The sequence below is a fragment of the Pogoniulus pusillus genome, chromosome 22 (assembly GCF_015220805.1).
Source record: "Pogoniulus pusillus isolate bPogPus1 chromosome 22, bPogPus1.pri, whole genome shotgun sequence".
In the NCBI taxonomy this organism is placed as follows: domain Eukaryota; kingdom Metazoa; phylum Chordata; class Aves; order Piciformes; family Lybiidae; genus Pogoniulus; species Pogoniulus pusillus.
Window position 1 is genome coordinate 16,434,076 of NC_087285.1, and position 8,673 is coordinate 16,442,748.

The 8,673-nt window shown below is 42.8% G+C and overlaps 1 long non-coding RNA gene across 1 annotated transcript; it reads right to left on the reverse strand.

The window, feature by feature from the left end:
- Window positions 1–736: 736 nt before the first annotated feature.
- LOC135185016 (uncharacterized) lies at window positions 737–2,427 on the reverse strand. Its single transcript, XR_010306327.1, has 2 exons — window positions 1,989–2,427; window positions 737–1,006 (listed from the first exon to the last, which is right to left on the reverse strand). It is a non-coding gene; the product is annotated as an uncharacterized LOC135185016 (long non-coding RNA).
- Window positions 2,428–8,673: the final 6,246 nt, after the last annotated feature.

An 8,673-nucleotide genomic window follows, 5' to 3' on the forward strand; every position in this document is an offset into this window, starting at 1 on the left:
CCTTTGAAAATCCCCAGATATTTAATGTGGAGTGTTATGAGTGTATAAATTACCTTTTGGAAGGAATGAGTTTTAATGATGTGCTTGACAGAGGGGAAGCACAGGGGCATAGGAGAAGCCATCAGGGAGCAGAGCACAGCATGACTTCAAAGAAAAAAAGCCAAGAGCTGAGAGTAGGAAAATTCATCAGGGCAACCTGGCCGAAGCAGCGGAAGGCAGTGGAAAGAGAGAATAGAGACAAGTTTCAGTAGATCTTCCTTCCTCGTTGTTTTTCTGTTGTTACTGACCTCTCCACCTCCTTTCTCCCCAAGCCGCCAAGGCAAGGTGAGACCGTCTGGTGTCTGCAGCCCAATTTCCCCCCCCCCTCTTTCATCACCATCTGGGAATCCACACTCCTAATGGACCTTCCAGATGTTTGTGTCATTCTGGCATTTGTGTCATTCTGGATCTGCTCTTTCAGTTCTGAAGTCCTGTGTCTCTGCCGTGGCATCACATGGGCATCAAAGCTCACAGCACACAGCAGAAAGCACAAGAATCTTAACTAGATAAAAGCATGCTGCAGGTAGGGATAACTGAGCCTTCACTGCTGGTGTTCCTGCAAGTACAACTACCTCACAAACATACCAATTCCCTGACAGCCTTTGCTACCAGCCAACTTTCAATCCACACTTCAGTTGCTACTGAGATGACCACTGCCTGGATCAGCTTTTCCAAAAATTACAGATAGATCAACGTGTGTAATATCAGAGGGAACAATTTTATCAGCTACTTGGAGAAGGTCACTTGCACCTACAACTTTGTTTCCTCAGATTTATGAATGTTTTCTGTAAGTGTCATTCAGGTGCATGTTCCCATCAAGATATTAACAGGTTTGCTGCACAGCAGCCATTTGGTGCTTTCGCTCTGCCAGTTTGGAAGGTATTGCCAAGCTAATTTAGAAATAGGCTTGCAGGAAGCATTGCATATGAGGCAGCCTTTTGAACCATAGGATTCTGCCCTAGAAACCCTGAAAGAGAAAAAGAGAAAAAAAGAGAAATGTGCACTTGCTTTATTCTGGCTTTTAAAAGAGGAAAACATGCAATACTGGTCTTTGTAGCTACTCTAAGTGCAAGTGATACTCCAAGAAGGACTTGACTACATAGCAAAATAAAATAAAGGAGCATAAAATAAAGGAGTATGAGAATACCATCACCTACAGTAGCCATTTCACAAAGCCCTGACCCACAACTATCTTTTCTGCAGTTTAAATTAACCCACTTGTGAAGTGGATCAGCCCAAGCTGCACAAAGGCACTTTAGTACAGAAGAATATCAGCTCTGGGAGTTAACACAGAACAGCTACAGTGCCTAAAACATACCCCCCAAACCTATTCCGTACTAACTTCCTGCTCAGATAAGCCCTAAGAGTTGGACTTTTTGTTCCAAATGTTCCTTGTGAAGTTGTGCAAAACCCAGGGTGACAAGAGCATGTGCCTTGGAGAACTGGGGTCAGAACTAGAGAATCAATTTAATTGTTTTCTCACTTAAATGGTAAAAGAAAAAAATGTTCTCTTAAGTTCCCAGCCAAGGAGGAAAGTAACTTGGCAAACAGACTTCTTTGGAGTTGCTTCACTGGAAAGATTTATACTTTGCTCACCACAAATATACAGAACATACTGTGTATTTGCCTGTGCTCCTTGTAGCAGGAGGTTTTGGCAGCCTTTTCTAGAGTAAAGTTTAGAAAACTCACACTGCTCTGGGCAACCTGGCCATTGTGAAAGCCCAAACTAGCTTTTTAACTTGGGAAGTTATAGATTTAGGCAGTAGTGCCAGAAGGTACTACAGATCACCCAGTCTGGTCTCCTGTACAACACAGGCCATAGGGCTTCTCTTAATTAAATTCTACATTGAGTCCAATAACTGCAGCTGAGTTCAAGTATCTTTTAGAAAGACATCCAACTGCAATAGAAAAGTTCCCAGCAATGGAGAACATATCAAATCACAGAATACCTTGTTTCCAGGATTTCTTGGACCACCTCACTGCACATGTGCTCTTTACACCCCATACAGCAAGTCAGAAATTTTCAGACAGCTTCAAGCCTGCTGTTCCCATGCAGAAGGTCCTGCAGCCCATGTCTCTTAAGAGGTGTGCCTGCCTTTGGATGAGGCTTCCCACCTATACAGAAACTCTACACACATGCAGCCAATAATCAGATCAAAAAGAACTGGGGTAAATTCCCTTTCTGTGCTCTGCAGAGGACCTTTAGAAGAACAGAGGTACACAGTGCTCTAACCATAGCCCTAATACTTCTGAAAGGAAATTATTCTACTTCTTGAAAACATCTTAGAAACATCCCAAGGAAATACAAGTAAAAGCAGAAAATCTTCACCAGAGTAAAAGAGTTCTGACAAAGCTCCTGACCTCTTTTCCCAGCTGTTTTCTCTCACAAAGGTTCTTATCTGCATTGGGCAGATAATGCCCTACAGCTGCCCCATCTCCCCTCAGCTGTGAGCAGATTGTCTACCCAAAGGAACAGTGTAAACCTTTTCTCTACTGACCTATTGGGCTAATTTATTCTTTTGGGTTTGGGGCACATAGATAGTGCCATAAAGACTTGCAAGAAGTCAGTCAAAAGCAGAAGGAAAATCATGATTTCTTGAGGCTATGCTGCTGGTGGCAATAAATTTTGCAGGTTAAGGTGCATTTGTGTGTACTGTGGATTACTGAAAGCAGGGAACTCCAACCGTATGGCCATGATTTAATTTGTTTTGCACTTCATCGTGCCAAATTTTAGCACCTCTCCTGAGACTTCATGTTCTGCCTTGACAGCAAGAACCTAATTATTGTTGAGTTTTACCTGCTCCGTGCAGTTACTCAAAACTTTGACAAGGTAACAATCACCAGGCCTTCCAAAACACCTAGCAATTATAAGGACTTCTCTTCTGAGGACTCAAATCACTTAGTGGGTTTTCAAGCAGAGCCCAGCATCCACTTTCTGAAATGCAGGCATTCTTCAAGTATTTCCAGCTGGACAAAGAAGTCACATTGGATGTCTCTTCCTAAGTGCCTGTCCTCAATATACTTAGTTCAAGCAGAGATGGTTCCAATTCTGTTGGTATTGGCATAAAGCTACTGTCTGTGGGGATTGTTCTCAGCTTTTGGTGAGGGCAGAATCAAAGCAGGTTGATTTTGAAAAGGTGCATGCATTGAAAAAATACCTCAGGTCTTGTGATAAAGCAGTAGCAATGTGATTGTACCGCTCCTTTCCCTTTCATGCTCTGGCTGCACCCAACCCAGAGTAGACTTCTCTGGTTTGTTAGGAATGGATTTTTAGAACACTGCTGATGGTTATCAGGCTGGAAGAGTTATAGCTGGCATAAAACAGTGGCATACTCAATGTAAGTACAGGAGAAAGCAGATAGTCGTAGGTCCCCATCACACAGAGTGACTAAGAAAGTCTTTAATGAATTGCAAGGTAAAATTGTGGTTTATACTTTAGAGTGAAGCAGTATTAGGATATGGCCAGGAGTGTAATGCTTTTTTTCTTCTTTTATTCTGTGTTTAAAAACAGAATTTTAAAGGCCAGCCAGCTGGTGTAGCATCCATTATTTACTCCTGTTGAACTGGGAATCTCAACAAGACCCAGCACCAGTGACCTGACACTGGCAACAGAGAGAGTAGAGGCAAGAAAGATGCTCCCCAATGTCCCCAGCAGACTGTTCCTGCTGTCTCAGACAGATGAAGAGCACTGCATGCTGCTCTCGTTTGGAAAGTAAGAAAAAAGAAAATCTGTTTATTTATTTATCCAGCAGCATCTTAGAAGAATCATTCCCTGCTCAGTGGGCCTGATTTTCTACTGCTGCCCTGTAAGATACAGCCTCATACACCCATGTTGCACTCTTTTTGCAGTGATTTAAATGCTGTTATTTTATAAAATGGAATAATGGAATTATTGCCATTTAAGACCTTTAAGATCATCAAGTCTGACCACAAAAAAATTAAACTAATATTCACACAGAACAAAGATATGAAATTCCTGCATGGGTATGTGAGCTTTTCTTCTACTTTAAGCTATGAATTCATCTCCACCTCTCCTCAAATATTTGACATACACATCTTGACCTGCTCATGTTGGGTTTTTTTTTGCCATTGATTTACTGAGTTCAGTTGCATGTACAGCTTCCATTACCATAGCACAAACTGCAAAGCCTTCAAAGAAAATATAGTTTAAATTCAATAAAAGTAGAAGATGGTATAAAACAATGCATTGCTTGTCCACACAACACTTTTTCTTGTTTTCTGGATTGCTGTTTGGTTTTTTTCCCCTAACCTGATGTTGTTTCTTCAGGACAAAGACTTCTAGGGAGGGAAAAGCCAAGCCCGTTTAAACTCTAACTTACACATTCCTGATGGAGGAAGAGTGAGATAAGCATATACTATTCTCCATGTTTGTGCATATCAGAGACTTCTTTTTTAACCTTAATATGGGTTGGCCTAGCCCTGCAGCTAGGCAGGAAGCCACAGTGCAGAAACTTCACCCTGCAGGACAGTACATGTGAGTTGCAAGAGAGCATCACTGGCTACAGGAGCTCAAAGACCCAAATGTGCTGCCCAAGTTCCTCCTGTGACATCCTGTCCCGAGCCCACTCCATCCTCATAAGGTCTAAACTACTGCTGGTTACAGCCACGTTTAGGTATTTTCATTTGTGAAATGCAGAGTTTCTATTCAGCAACAGAGGAGAGGGAAATTCAGCTTCTAGACAAAGCCCTTTCATTCATCCTGTGATACTCAGACCTCAGTGGGTCCTGGGCGGGATCCTCAAAAGTTAACAAACAAAATTCCAGTGTACATATATTAAATTAAAAAAAAAAAAAACAGTTGTCTCCACTTCTCCTGAAAAAAAAATGAAGAGGTTCATGATTCAAGAAACTTTGCTTTGAGACAAAGACAGTAAGAAGCACAAACCATGGGCATATACCTCCAATGTGGAACACATTAACAAATATGCACAGCCAATGAGCTCTAGAGTAAATATTCTCTCAGCCCCCAACTCACAAAAGTTTTCTTGCAGAATGTGTCATTTGTGACCAGCATTGGGTATTTAAAACATTTATAGGGGTAGAAAGACAGATTGATGCCTTTAGTGCAGCCTGCACTCATCAGGTCTAAAGACAGGTCAGGGAGATGACAAGAATACTAAGCTTAAGGTGACGGGCTTGGCGCCATGCTACATTTAAGCTGAGACTGAGAGTCCAGAATTCCTGGACATCATAAAGAATCTATTATCATTGTGGTCACTTTCAGCAACGCTGGTTTCATTACCATCTGTCTTCATCCACCAATGCTTAGGGAATAAATATTAAATATGGAACTTTTCCTGGATTCAAGTCACAGAAGGCAGAAGGCGAAGCCGTTCTCTAGTAATACAGTCTTGGACCACCTTCAAGTAGGTGGAAGAAGATAAAGAAATCAGATAAGATCATTAGCTCTGTCGAGTTGAAAATAAGGGTTCAGTTTTCAGTTGAGCAATAATTCTCTTTTCAAGGTGGGCAATATTTAAGCAATCATCCCTAGAAAATTGGTCATTACCACTGGCTAATAACCGATTTGTTAGTTAATAGCCCAAGGTGAAACCAAGGGCACTAAATGCTTTGGCAAACCACCACTGACTGCAGTATTAACAGATTTCAAGGGCATCATTGCTATTATAAACCATGTTCATTGATTTATAACAACACTAATATGTTTTATAAAAGAGCAGTGCAGTGTTCTGGAAAAATTAATCATTTCTTGCTAAGCCACAGCTGCTATCAGTCCAGTAGTGAACTGGATACTATCATGTTGTGTTCAGTTCAGACTCAGAAGCACAAGAAATGGGCAAGAGGAAGCTGGAGAAAGGAATGAGTATTTTCCAGACAAAGGCATGTATATTCATGTCATCCCAAGCACACATACAGGCTGGGTGGCAAATGGCTGTAGAGCAGCCCTGAGGAAAAAGACCTGGGGGTCTGGGTAGATGAAAACTTCAACAGGAGCCAGCAGTGTACACATGCAGCCCAGACAGCAACCGTGTTCTGGGCTGCATCAAGAGAAGTGTGGCCAACAAGGCAAGGGAGGTGATTCTTCCCCTTTACTTTGCTCTCATCAGTCCCCATCTGGAGTACTGTGTGCAGTTCTGGAGCCCCCAACATGAGAAGGACATCAGACTGTTGGAGCGAGCCCAGAGGAGGCCACAAAGATGCTCAGAGGGCTGCAGCACCTGTGCTATGAGAACAGGCTATGAGAGTTTGGGCTCTTCATCCTGGAGAAGAGAAGGCTTCCAGGAGACCTTATAGTGGCCTTCCAGTATCTGAAGGGCACCTACAGGAGGACTGGGGAGGGACTATTTACAAGGTCTTGTATTGACAAGACGTAATAGGTTTAAACTGGCAGAGGGGAGATTCAAACTAGATGTTAGGAAAGGATTCTTTACAGCGAGGGTGGTGAAACACTGGCACAGGCTGCCCAAGGAGGTTGCGGACGCTCCCTCCCTGGAGGTGTTCAAGGGCAGGTTGGATGAGGCCTTGAGCAACCTGTTCTAGTGGGAGGTGTCCCTGCCTATGGTGGGGGGTTGGAACTGGATACTCTTTGAGGTCCCTTCCAATCTAAACCATTCTATGATTCCATGATCCCAGCGATGCATGGTCGCTCGGTCTCCACAGTTGTGTGTTTTTTCCATGGTCTTCCTGGTATCACATTCACAGCCATTTTTTACACACTACCCTAAGGGCCACTCACAGATGGGAGTCTCCTTCTAAAAGCTTTCAGAGTTATCCTCAAAATGCAGGGCAGGCGAGAGGTTCAAATACACATTAATGCCACACATTACTGCATGCTGCTGAACTATGAGCTCAGCACACACATGCTCAAAGCCAGTGAATAATTTAATCCCACTTGACCTCAGAGAAAGACACTGATACTGGACTGCACTGCTCTGCTGCAGGAGTGTGCTACAAGTGCCTGTGTGTTACTAGAGCTCAGCCGATAGGTTAGGTCTTGTTAAGCATCTGTAACTCTGGCATATCACTGAATCCACAGACTGCAACTTCAGGAAGTAGCTATCACAAAGCTATCACAGCAGAGCAAAGCCCAAGCATGCCCACAAGCCAGGTAGGACTAGGAGGATGGAAAAATCTCAAGCTTCTACTCAGTCTCTGTCACAGTTTTTCCCAGCAGTATCCTTCACCATTTCACCCCAGAGGACTGTGGGTGGCTTATATGTACATCTAGTACCTATTATTTACTGTGCTTGTCATCAGCTGAAAGGAATCTACAGACCTGTGCAAACTCCCTGCTTGGGGATAACCTGCTCAGCCTCCATAAACTTGCCTCCTATAAGCAGGGTGAGGAATTCCAAGAGAACAACTTTGCTGGAGTTTTACCTCTGGATTAGTGCTATTGCCTGCCACACTGGTAATTCCAAATGCTGTTGCAAGCCTGGTCAAATCTTAATAGGACTCCCTCAGAAAGAAAAGCATTAAAAAAACAACCCAAAGCTTTCTGTTAGTCCCTTCCTTTTGTCAAAAAGCAGGATGTATTCAAGGAAAGGAAGCTTTCCCAAACTAGTAGTATGAAAGCCTTAAAGTGAAAAACCTGCAGGAGAATAAGCACAGCTTCCAGATGGCCAGGAAGACTCCTGTGATCTCTAGTCAAGTATCACTCTTTAAGTAGCTAAACCATTTGAAGCTTCATTAGAACTGAAGCTGCAATGCCCAGCTCCTCAGCACACTTACATACACTTGATCTAACATTTTAGTGGGAATTTGGTGCCTAAATACCGTTGAGTTGTGGAGCAAAATCTCCAAGCAAAGAAGGACTTTTCAATCCCTGTCTGCAGTTTCCCAAAGCAAATTTGAATCTGAACTCTTGTCTGCTATGAGACAGATGAGCTAAAGCTACTATATGTACATACCTGCCTGTATATAGATTAATCATAATAAGGATCTGGTGTGGACATTTCAACCCAGTAATTTTAATGGAAATGAAGCTCTAAATCTGTATTATCACACCAAGAAAAATTGAGCTATTTTCACATCTCAGTTGCCTAATGGACTAGACACACATTTTCCTTTGTCTTGGTGAATGAGCTGTAAGTGACAGCCTCTCCCCTGGTTGTTAATGATGCTCTCTTCTACTGCCTGCCCCACAACAGCCTGCTAGGTACAGTTGCTTTAAGAAGTGCCACTTTATCTCCCACCGCATTTTGCCTGCATATTGGTGCATGGGGTGGGCGATCTGCCTGCACAACTGCACGCCTCGGTGACCAAACCCTTCTGCTTCTGCAATGAAAATGTCTGGTGGGTTGAAATTCAAATTAAATGCAGGCGTGGACATTTACTTAGTACAATAGTTAAGGACCCCATGATATTGTTTTTTCATATAGAAAACCTGTTGATTGCACAGTGAAGCCCAAGCAGAAACTGAGCTGTTGGTTTGGGATCTGCCTCTGTTTTACCAGTCACTGGAAATGCATTTCCATGTATTACACAGTCCCACTCTAAGATAATGTTCTCAAGCTGGCGCTGCCCAACAGACTAAATAAAGATTGTCAACTGCAATAAAATTACTTTGACAAGTTAGGAAGAACAATTTGAAACATAAATTCGTGCTGTGAACCCAGCACCTCAGCTTTTGTGTTGGGTTTTTATTCTTTC